General features: G+C 46.0%; 1 long non-coding RNA gene across 1 annotated transcript; it reads right to left on the bottom strand.

The window, feature by feature from the left end:
- Positions 1–9,464: 9,464 nt before the first annotated feature.
- Positions 9,465–10,611, bottom strand: LOC120585130 (uncharacterized). Its single transcript, XR_005648242.1, has 3 exons — positions 10,492–10,611; positions 9,995–10,087; positions 9,465–9,601 (listed from the first exon to the last, which is right to left on the bottom strand). It is a non-coding gene; the product is annotated as an uncharacterized LOC120585130 (long non-coding RNA).

Here is a 10,611-nt window from a genome sequence, read left to right as displayed (position 1 = left end):
TGAGTGTGTGTGTGTGTGTGTGTGTGTGTGTGTGTGTGTGTGTGTGTGTGAGAGAGAGAGAGAGAGAGAAGATAAGGAAAAGATGGTGCCACCGCAGTCCTCTGTGTGTCCACCAAACTACTAAACAGGCCTCTTTTCCTCTTCTAAAGTCTTGTTTTAAAGGAGGCTTGACTTGTTTGAATCGCCTCCAAACGACTTTGGCTGGTTTACGAGCCACTCTGTGACGTTATACCCTGGCACAAATGTATCAGCTCTGTTTTACAGTAAAGAGGAACCCAGGGACATTGTTTAGTATGAGAATATAGCCAAAGTGAGAATTTTCTTTTGTTTCATGAACGGATAGGATATTAAGGAATTAGATAGTTTATATATTTAAGCTCAAACCTAGTGAATATTATTTCTTAGGAAAAGGTAAATATGATGTTAAGCTTTAATGTTTAAAAATAAAATCTCTAATAAATTTAAATAATTACATTCCAATGTCAATAGAGAAAAATGATGGTAGAGAAGTACATAAAAGAAACTTTTAATTTCTCAAAGTTAATTTAATTTCATGCTTTTTAATTCAGAAAAACAGGAGGCCTGGAATGCCACCCATCCATCAGACTGTGAGAAGGGTAAGCTCCAGGGAAAAGATTGTCTTGATAAAGAAACAAAACTAATGTAATCGTGAGGAAAATAGAATCGAGAGGCAAATTACAGAACTATTGGCGTATTTAGACTTAATGATTGTATAAATTAAGAAAAAATTAAAGAGCCGATTAATAACTCCAGGAATATTTTTAAAATTTGAATAGAGAACGTAATCATGCTATCATTTAGCCCAGCCCCTCAACATTTACATAGTTGTAATAACGTCAACTCTGAATGCCGATTCGCTCAAAAATTATGATATAACTTAGGAAAAATGGGAATTACTATTAGATTTCTAAAATTATGTTCACGAGTTACTTTAATAAAAATTAAACTTAAAAAAAGAAAACCTATGGATAATAGGTAGTAAAATCACATTATAGGCAAAAAGAAAAAACATGTTTCCTTAGAGAGTTAGTTGAAGACTATCATCTCGGCAAGATAAAGATCAAATAGAGTGAAAGCTAAGAGAAACATTTGCTTTTTTTTTTTTTTGGTCAGTAGAAATTGGCTCTGTTCCTAGAGAGCCTGAATTTTAAATTCTGGTCATCGGACCAGCATTACACTGATGAAGCAGAAATGCGAGAGCGTGTTCTACTAAGTCAAAGACACAGAAATTATGAAAGGGACATACAGAATCTGACAGAGTTCTGCATATTCTGTTGAGCTAATAAATAGAGGATTAAGTTAAGGTGGATCAAACTCGGGTTCCTCTCAAGCTTCACATGTTTTCAAAATGTATTTGTCTGATCACTTAAAGGCTTATAGTAATAATAATCTAAATTCTATTTATTTCCCTCAAAAAAGGAATAAACGTTTGAAGAGACAATTCGGTCTCTGTGACTAACTTACCCAGAATCCTTGCTCGCTCTTCAGAGAGTGATTTACATAACCTTTGGGTCAACTTGTGCTTCACGGTGCACTACACTCTTGACACCTCTATAAACTGGAGACAGATTTGTTACTTGTATTACTAAATATTGACGGCAAACTTTCCAAAAAAGGAAACTCCCTTATAGGATTACAAAACATTAGAGCAAAAGAGAACTGAAAGGTGATCTTGAATAAACCAGCACTTTACAGATGAAGAAACTGAAGCACAGAGTGACTTGCCGATGCCTCGCCAAGCTGGGGCGCGTGCTGGCCTAGAGCTGGGCTCCCTGGCCCTGGGATCCGCGCTCCAGGACCAGTGTCAAGCAGCCTCGCTCTCACTGTCTGGTGAATGAGTGCGCTAGGCCCTGAGAAGGCATAAAACTTGATATCAAGGAGCTCAAAATCTAACGGGGAAAATAGACACACAGACCCCGTGCCCCTCCCACACGCCAGAAAGCATGATGCTGTACTCTGAACACTGTTGCTAGAACGGTCTTTCTAAAAACTACAAATCTGAACATTTTGTCTGTCCCCGCTTAAAACCCAGCAGCGGCTCGTCATTGCCTGTGGGTAAATCTTCCTCCTTATTCTCTGAGCTGTTGACTAACTTATCTATGTCACGCCCGAGGTCAACCTAGACCAGTTGCTTTTCCCTAAGCGTGACACGCTGTCGCATTCTGCCAGGACTTTCCTCATGCTGTCGTCGGCCTGGACTGCCCGCCCCCGTCATACTCCACAAGGCTGTCTCCTTTCTAACACATTTCCTTAGGTGTCTCTACTCCGATCTCGATGTCACCAATAGAATTCGCCACTCCCTCCTTTGTTTACTGTCTGTCGTGTCCTGCCCATACTTCCATAGCGCCTACAGTGCTTTGTAAGATTGATTTTTTTAAAAATAAGTAAATTTGTTACTTACACTTATGTCTTTTTCTAATTGAAGGCAAGCTCCTCGACGGCTCGACCATCTTCTTCGTGCCTTAGAACAGCGGTCCCCAACCTTTTTGGCACTGCGGACCGGGGCTCCTATGAGAATCTCACGCCCGATGATCTGAGTAGGAGCCGAGGCGGTGACGCTGGCACTGGGGAGCGGCTGCATATGCAGATGGAGCTTCGCTGCTCACCTCCTGCTGTGTGGCCCGGTTCCTATCGGACCAGTCTGTGGCCCAGGAGCTGGGGAACTCCTGCCCTAGAACGCAACTCAGCAGCTGGCTCACAAAAACTCTGTGGAACGCACTGCTCACGGCAGCCCTCACGCAGTGCATGTGGAGCAGCCGCCCCCGAGGAGAAAGTATGTGCCCCAAGTCTTAAAGGGTCGGTAGCCCGTCGAGGCAGAGGGTGGGGTCGGTTCATATCCGGTGGCAAAAATAGAATGCACAGGGTGCAGAGGCTTGAGAAATGGTGGTGATCGAGGCATGGTGGAGAGATTTTTGAGAGATGGTTGTCGTGATTTTGTTGTTGAACTGGAAGACTCTGTGAACGCCAGTCGAGGCTTGTGCGGGAAAGTCCTGGTAATCCGTGCTAAGAAGGGAGTTTTGCTTGCATTACAAGGAGCTGGAAGAGGGCCGTGGAGGTCGGTATCCAAGAGTGTGTGAGTGGCTGGCCGTGCCTGTTGAGAGAAAGGACAACGCCACAACTAAGCAGGGGCTACTCTAGAGCGGGATGGGACGGGCGGCTCTGAGTCCGGCCTGACACTGCTGATCTGAGGGCTCAGAGAACTGAGAATGGTCCTGTGGGAACTGGCGAGAGCCCGAAGCAAGGCCGCGGAGATGGAGAGAAAGAGCGTGATCGGGACGATGCGGCAGCCGTGGGATGGTGAGTGGTGACGAGACGAGGATGAGGAGTGAGGGAAAGAGAGGCGTGAAGCATAGTTCTAAGGCTTTATCCCTGAATGTTTAAAAGGGTGGCGATGTCTTGCTATGCCATGCAGGAAGAAGAGGTCCGGGGGGAAATAACGTTAAGTCGACTTTGTGATGCTCGCGAAATATGTATAGGAAGATCCTGGAGAAGCAGTTGGAATTATGTGTCTCGTGCTCGGGAAAGAGCGTAGGTCACGAATGGACACCGAGTCCTAGGAGCGGAGGAGAGCAGCTGGAGATCACGTGAGAACGAGAGGGGGCCCAGCACGAGGCCCTGGGGACAGGAGGAGAGAGAGGGGGTGAGACACCAGGTACTAGACTGGAGTGGACAAGCGGAAGGAGCAAACCCCACACGGACGCACGGAAGCCACGGGATGAGGGAGCTTAGACACACGGGGAAGAAAGAGTTAATGGCGTTACAAGCGAAGAAAGGTTAAGGACGATGCCGGACCAAACGGTCCTGGAAGAGCTGTAAGGGAAGGCTGCGAACGTGCTCACTGGGGGCTGGAGGAAGCCCAGCATGGGCCGGCCCCGGCGCGGACCTGGAATGAAAGGCTCCTTATGTTTCCTGGTCCCGTCCAGTCCATAAGCCTGAGGATGAATCAAATTGTAATTTATGCTAAATGGCTTCATCTGTTTAGGGCTAGGGACATCGAGGTGGTTGGACTGACTCTCTCCGGCAAGAATTTGATAAAGAATTGAGGGGTTTTCACATTGATTGTCTTCTTTATTTGTATGAGTTGGGGTTGGGTTAAGGAGGTAACTGACTAAAGAAGTAGAAGGAAAACATGAAAATGAAGGAAAAATAAGAAGTATTTGCTTTGTTAAAAGGTGACGTGCCAAACAGAAGTTCTAGAGCCCTTTCTTTCTGCTTCCACATGGTCTCGGGTCTATTGATAGGAAAACTATAAGCGAGCATGTCCAATGTAGGCTCCAATGGGCTAGCAAAAAATGAAATCACCATGTAATTTGTTCCGAATTTCTCAAAAAATGGTTTTACTAAAGGACTTGGTAAGTGTGGAGACTCGAAGCGTGGTTGGTGGATAGGGTTGACATCGAGAGTCCAGAAATTGAGAGGAAGCACTTAAAAATTGTCGGAGCAAATTTAGAATACTGTGACATACAAACGTGTCATGAGTGGACTTGTGGTCGGGCAGGGCGTGAGCGAGTTTGGGGGGGTGCAAAATTTGCACAGTGAGTCACATGGGGCATGACCTGTGCCCTAGTCATGCGCAGGAGGACCAGGTATCAGATCCCAAGAGTCTGGAAGTTTTTTAAAAAACTAAACAATAACGACAACAACAACAAACCGACAGATAGTTTGAGACTCACCGCTTCAGATCACAACCCATTTCTAAGTTTAACTCGTAGTTCGTTTAGGACAAGGTAACGGACAGAGAGTTTGAACACACACCAAAAACTCTGGACGTAAAGCGAGAGGAAATTGGAATTCGTTGTAGAAGATGGGAATTGGTGATGGAAATGTACGAAATTATCTTCTAAACAGAACTTCTAGATCGAACGTGGGCTAGTTTATTTTTAAAATCGTTTTGTTCATTGCAATATTCCCCCAGTGAGTGACAGTACCTGGCACGTGCATGGTAGGCACTAAGTAAGTATCTATTGAATATCGAATCGGTTGTTCTAACAACAACATAGAGGATAGGTTAAGGAGGGGAATGGCTATTATTAGAAAAAGCAGCTGTAAGAACTTAAAGACAGTCTAAATACAGGTTGGTAGGACCAATCAGCCCAGTGGACACTAAAATAAAGACAATAAAGAGCTGAGAAATATTGAGAGAAACCTCCAGTTTTCCCCATCTGAGTGTGGCTATCTGTCAAGGTCCAATGCAGAATTCTGGGATCATCCTTGACTCTTCCTTTCGTCTTTGTCCCCAGCATTCTGTCACTCTCCGAGTTCTAAATATCTCTTTATTCTGACTTCTCTTTCTCCCACTCACCTGGTCAACCTGTAGCACCCGTCCCAGGAACTTTGGCAACAGCTTCCTAAACAGTCTCCCTGCCCCAGGCTTCTCACACCCCCGCCCCCCCGACCCCCGTTCAAACTTTCTTTCAAAACTGAAAATTTGGCATTTGTACTTTATCGTTTAAAACCATTAAATGGCTCTCAATTTACCTCATAAGCTTAAGCAATAACTAAGCTATAAATAATCAGCCCCCGACAAGGCCCTATGATTATCTGATACTTGTCTCACCCTCCAGCCTTTTCTTCTGCTCCTTACCTAGTGATCCATAAACCTCAGTGACACTAAACTACTTGTCACCCCTGCCCCAAGGGTGTGCCACGCTAGTCTGTGCCCCCGTGCGTCTGCTGCTCCTTTTGCCGAAAGCACCTCCATCTCCATGCCCACCTACGACTCCATCTACTAGTTTCTTGTTGCTGCTGCAACAAATTACCACAAACTGAGTGGCTTAAAAGTGACACAAATGTATCATCTTACGTTTTTGGGTATCCCAAGTCCGAAACGAGCCTTATGGGGCGCAAATCAAATTGATAGCAGAGCTGCAGGCCTTCTGGAGGCTCAGGGAGAAAATCTGTTCTTTACCTTTTCCAGCTTCTAGAGGCTGCCCACGTGTTCTGGTCGATCGTCTCATCTCTCCCGGCTCTGACACTCCTGCCCACCTTTCATGTAAAGATCCTTGTGAGTACATCAGGCCCACCTGAATAATCTATCATCTTTCCTTCTTCCCCGAATTTAATCACATCTGCAAAGTCCCCGTTGCCATGTAAGGTAACGTATTCACAGGTTTAGGACAGGGACATATTTGGAGAGCCGTCATCCTACCTGCCTCACCATCCAACTCCCACTGAGCTTCTCTTAAAGCTCAGCTGAGATTCCACTTTTTCTCTGACGCGTCCTCTGCTAATCCTTGCACTCAGAGCCAGACGCTCTCTATTTCGTGTCCCATGCATGCCCCCATGACTACATGGACGAGCTTGCATTGCATGTATTAATTTTTTAAACATGTCTATTTCTCTACTATACTTTGAGCTCTTGGTGGGGCGGGGGGCAGGGGGCAGCTTATTTATCTTTGTACGGCCAGCACCTCGTACAACACATGACATATAGTAAATAAGAGCTAAATTTATTTTTTTAAAAAGTAATGTGCCAGGCACTGTCGTGACCAATTTTCCTGTGACATCAAGGTATAGATTTAAATGGTGACTGAAGCGACAGCGCATCCTGGACTCTCTAGGGTCATCTCCTTCCACTCCCGCCTCTCCTCGTGACCCCATCTCACACCTGCTTCCTCTCGACTCGCACGAACTTTCTAAGCCTTCCTGATCGTCCCAGGCCTTTCCCATCCTCATATATCTATCTGTAATGTTCTTCCTCCAACTTTACTATTGTATGAATCTCTATTCATTCTTCAAGGAACGAATCAAAAAAGTCCCCTCTGCGATGCCTTTTCTGATGTCCTCAAGACGAATGAGTCGCTTCCACATTCGGGTCGCTAAGATATTTTGTACATATCTGTACGACGTATCTCGCATTGTGTTTTGCTTGGTCATATACATATCTGTTCCCCCACAGGGGTGTGCAAGGACCATATCTTGTTTATAATACTGTTAGGCATATAGCAAGTGCTTGAGAATGTTTGTTCAATTAAACTGAACGTACGCGGGCATGAGCATGGACGGCAATAGGAAAACCAAACATAAAGGGTGCCCTTGGGAAAAGATAGGGAGGAAGGAGGAGACAGAGACACCTTCAGAGAGTGTTAGGAGTCTCAGGGAAGCCAGAGTGAGATGGAGACCAGAGTTAGAGTGACTGATCTCTAATTAAAGAGGAGAGCAAGGGCCGTAGCACCAAAGGCCACCAAGACGCTGACCTGGGAAATCAATGAGAAAGGCCATTGGCTTTGACCTTTCAGAGGTCCGACCGATTTTAGGAAGCACAACTTTGAATGTGTTTGGTCGGGGCCCTGGGTCTACTCCTGTTTTTACATCAGGAGAAGAAGGACCTCTGGAAGATAAGTGACTTGAAGAAGAGGAAAACCAGACTTCTTATCTGATCGATCGATCTGAATGCCTGAGGATACCATAGCCAAGCTCCAAGTCGGGTTGGAAGGCTTGGTTCTTTCATCTGATACAGAGGGTTTGAAATCCAGGGAGCTGTGAGCAGTTTTCAGGGCATATGGGGACCCGCCGGATGTATCCCCAGTAATAACCAGATGTTTCATCAACGGGGTACAGCCAGCCCAGAAGCCTAGGGGTCCTTGGGTTCAAGGGCGACACGGCTCATCTCGCTTCAGTTTCTCCTCCACGGAACTTTCCTGGATGATGGGATTTCTCTGTATGAGGCGCTCTCTGACCCAGTGAACCACAATTCCCCACGCCTCTGCCTGCCTGGAACCTTACTCTCCTGTCTCCCACCAAAACTGCTTTCGGCTGCATTCTCCAACCTGTGTCCTGCTTGGCCAAGCTCTACCGCCAGCTGTCTGTCTTGACCCATCCTGAGTCTGTTCTAAACAAATGCCTATGCCTGCCACCTGCCTGGCTTCTTTCCCAAACTGATTTCATGTCTCATCTAGTTCTGTGATCTGCTTCTCTTGTGTCCTAGATCAGGCTGCTCTGGTCCGGTAGGACATGCCTTCTCAACAGGAGTGAGAATGGTTCTTGGGGGGTGAAAAACGACTTCATATTTTAAAGTATGAAGTAGGAATATACATACAGTGTATAAACTGATACAACGATATACCTGTGGTATTAACATGTCACGGGGGAGCAATTAAAAATGTCTGAAAAGGCTCCTTAGGAGGGTGATAAGTACGGGAGAGGAGGGAGAGGCTGAGAAACAGCGGGATCTGTGACGAGACCGAAATCCAAGTGACGAGAGGAACATTCGAACAGTGGAGGCTGAGGAAGAGCAGGCAGCCACGGTTGGTTACTTGACTGAGAAGGAGCTTATGGAGAGGAGTCCAATCTAGCAAACACATTTTGAGCCATTCTTATGTACTAGGAGCTGTGTGAAACCCTTTCCCATCTGTCGGCAGAAAGCTGCTTACCGTAGTCTCCACATACACGTTCCTGACGGGGACAACAGCGACATTTTCCGTGAGGACAGTCGCCTACCTGTATCCTCTCTGCTTCAGCAGTTTTTATGCTAATTATGCCCTTGGAGGCAACTCCTCATTCACATTTTGCAACATAAGAAAAGGAAAAAGACAGCCTGGCTTGTGCTTGTAGAAGCTGCTTTCATGGCAGCCTTTCAACTGGGTTGGGCAATTTAAAAGATGCGGTTGTAATCCTGACTGACTCACTGAGGTGCTGTAGGGGAACCTGAGCGTCTTTTACTTTCTTTTGGAAAGAGGCAAGGAAAAGATAGGAGTGAGACTAATCCAAGGAAAACAAGTTCCAGTCTTTGAACAATAGACTCGAGAACCTCCTAGGCTGGGCTCGAGAGAGAAAGAGACAGAGAGAGAGAGAGACAGAGAGACAGAGAGACAGAGAGAGTTTGGCTAGGGGAAGCCGATCATTTGTGTCTGCCTGTTCTTCTAGAGTATGACCTTTATTTGATAGTTTGTTTTGACTTAAAATTCCCTCCTTTGTTCTCTCATAGGCTTCATTAAGAACGTACCACCGCGTCTTCGCATTTCTCCCAATCGGATTGTCTGTGCTACACGTTCGTGTCCTGTACTCGACCCCCGAGCTTCCCTCCTGAGTTCCGACCTTGCCGTGAGTGCCCAAGCAGGGCTGCTGTTGGGGCGGAAAGCTGAGGGGGAAGACGGATGAGCCACAATGTCCACTTTGAATCCGTAGCCAACTCCTGGCGGCTTATCTGCGTTCGATCTTGTTTTCATCTTCTTGTTGACTTTATCACCCACTCTGAGTGCTTCGCTCTGATGGGTGTTGTCATTAGCTCTGTTTATTCACAACGCCAAGAGCACCAGTCAAACAGGGAAACGGGCAGGAAAACCTACTCTTTAAGTGTCAAGTTGACCAGTCAAAAAAAGAACCGTCATTGTTTTATGACATTCGACATGGTTTTAGAAGTAATCATTTATGTGTAGTCAGACTAGTCGAGGGTGTAGGCAGAGTCTTGTTCCTTCTTCCTGGTCGTACTTCACAGTCCAGAAGAAGAGAAGAGGTTAAGGGAAGATTTTTAAAACGCAGGTTCGAGTGGGAGTCGGAACCACAGGTAAATAGGTGACTTTGGGAAATAGGGAAACATCTCTGCTTAGGTTAGAACACAAGTGAGAAAGACCTTTGATCCCTGGAGAGTAAAGACAGGGGACACTGGTGAGAAATTAGGCAGCTTTTCCAGTTCTGGGTCATTTTCACCTCGTAGTCACCACATACTTTTCAGGTTTTATAAATTCTTGGAACATCGAACATACCCATTTTAGCAATTCTTTCCATATAGTGCAAATTTTCCGGCTTCCATGAATTTTATCCCTGCTATGACATGGGCTGACTCTGTAACTTTCAGCCTTTTCAGTTCTCCAAAGATAGTATGAATAATGGAAAGCATACGGGCTTTGGGATAGTTAGAGCACGGGTTCAAAGCCTCCCCCTACCGCTGATGAGCTTGTTGACCTTGGATACCTTACTTAACTTCTTTGAGTCTCAGCATCTTTATTTGTTAAATGGAGATAAAGAGACCTACCTTGCAGGAATGTTGTGAGGATCTAATGAGATCACATGTGAAACATCCGGCACATCGGCGTCACCAAATAAATGGCTGCTCTCTCAGGAATATCTGCACACAGATGGAGAAAGCCCAGGTGACAAAAGGCAGGGCGTTCTGAGCTCATTAGCTGCTGGATGCTTTCTTAACCTTGTGGTTTAATTAGAGAATGAGGAGTATGCGATCTGGACACATAGGCTTCCAGACCTGTTTTATGTCTGCAGGATCTGGTCACCACAGCAATCAGAGTGTGCAGGGGTGAGACAGAGACAGAGAGCGGGAGAAGGAGAGGGAGAAGGAGGGGAGAGGGAGACTGAAGGGGACTAGAGAGAGAGAGAGAGAGAGAGAGAGAGAGAGAGAGAGAGAGAGAGAGAGAGAGAGAAGAGGAAGAATGAACAGGGAGGGCCTGGCCAGCATTCCTTTAGCAGTAGGACAGAAATGAGAGGTAAATGGCTGCCTGCTGGTTCTGTGCTCACCAAGCCAAGAGACCCAAGTATTTGCCACTCAGTCTCCACAGATGTTGCTCCTCAGCTCTGGATAAGTCCCCCAGAGAGTGTTTTGTCAAAAACAAGAAAGGCAGCTGCCTAACTGCCTCG

The sequence above is a fragment of the Pteropus medius genome, unplaced genomic scaffold (assembly GCF_902729225.1).
Source record: "Pteropus medius unplaced genomic scaffold, Ma_sr-lr_union100, whole genome shotgun sequence".
Lineage (NCBI taxonomy): Eukaryota > Metazoa > Chordata > Mammalia > Chiroptera > Pteropodidae > Pteropus > Pteropus medius.
The sequence above is the reverse complement of the archived record's forward strand: the minus strand, read 5'-3'. Positions and strand labels throughout refer to the sequence as shown.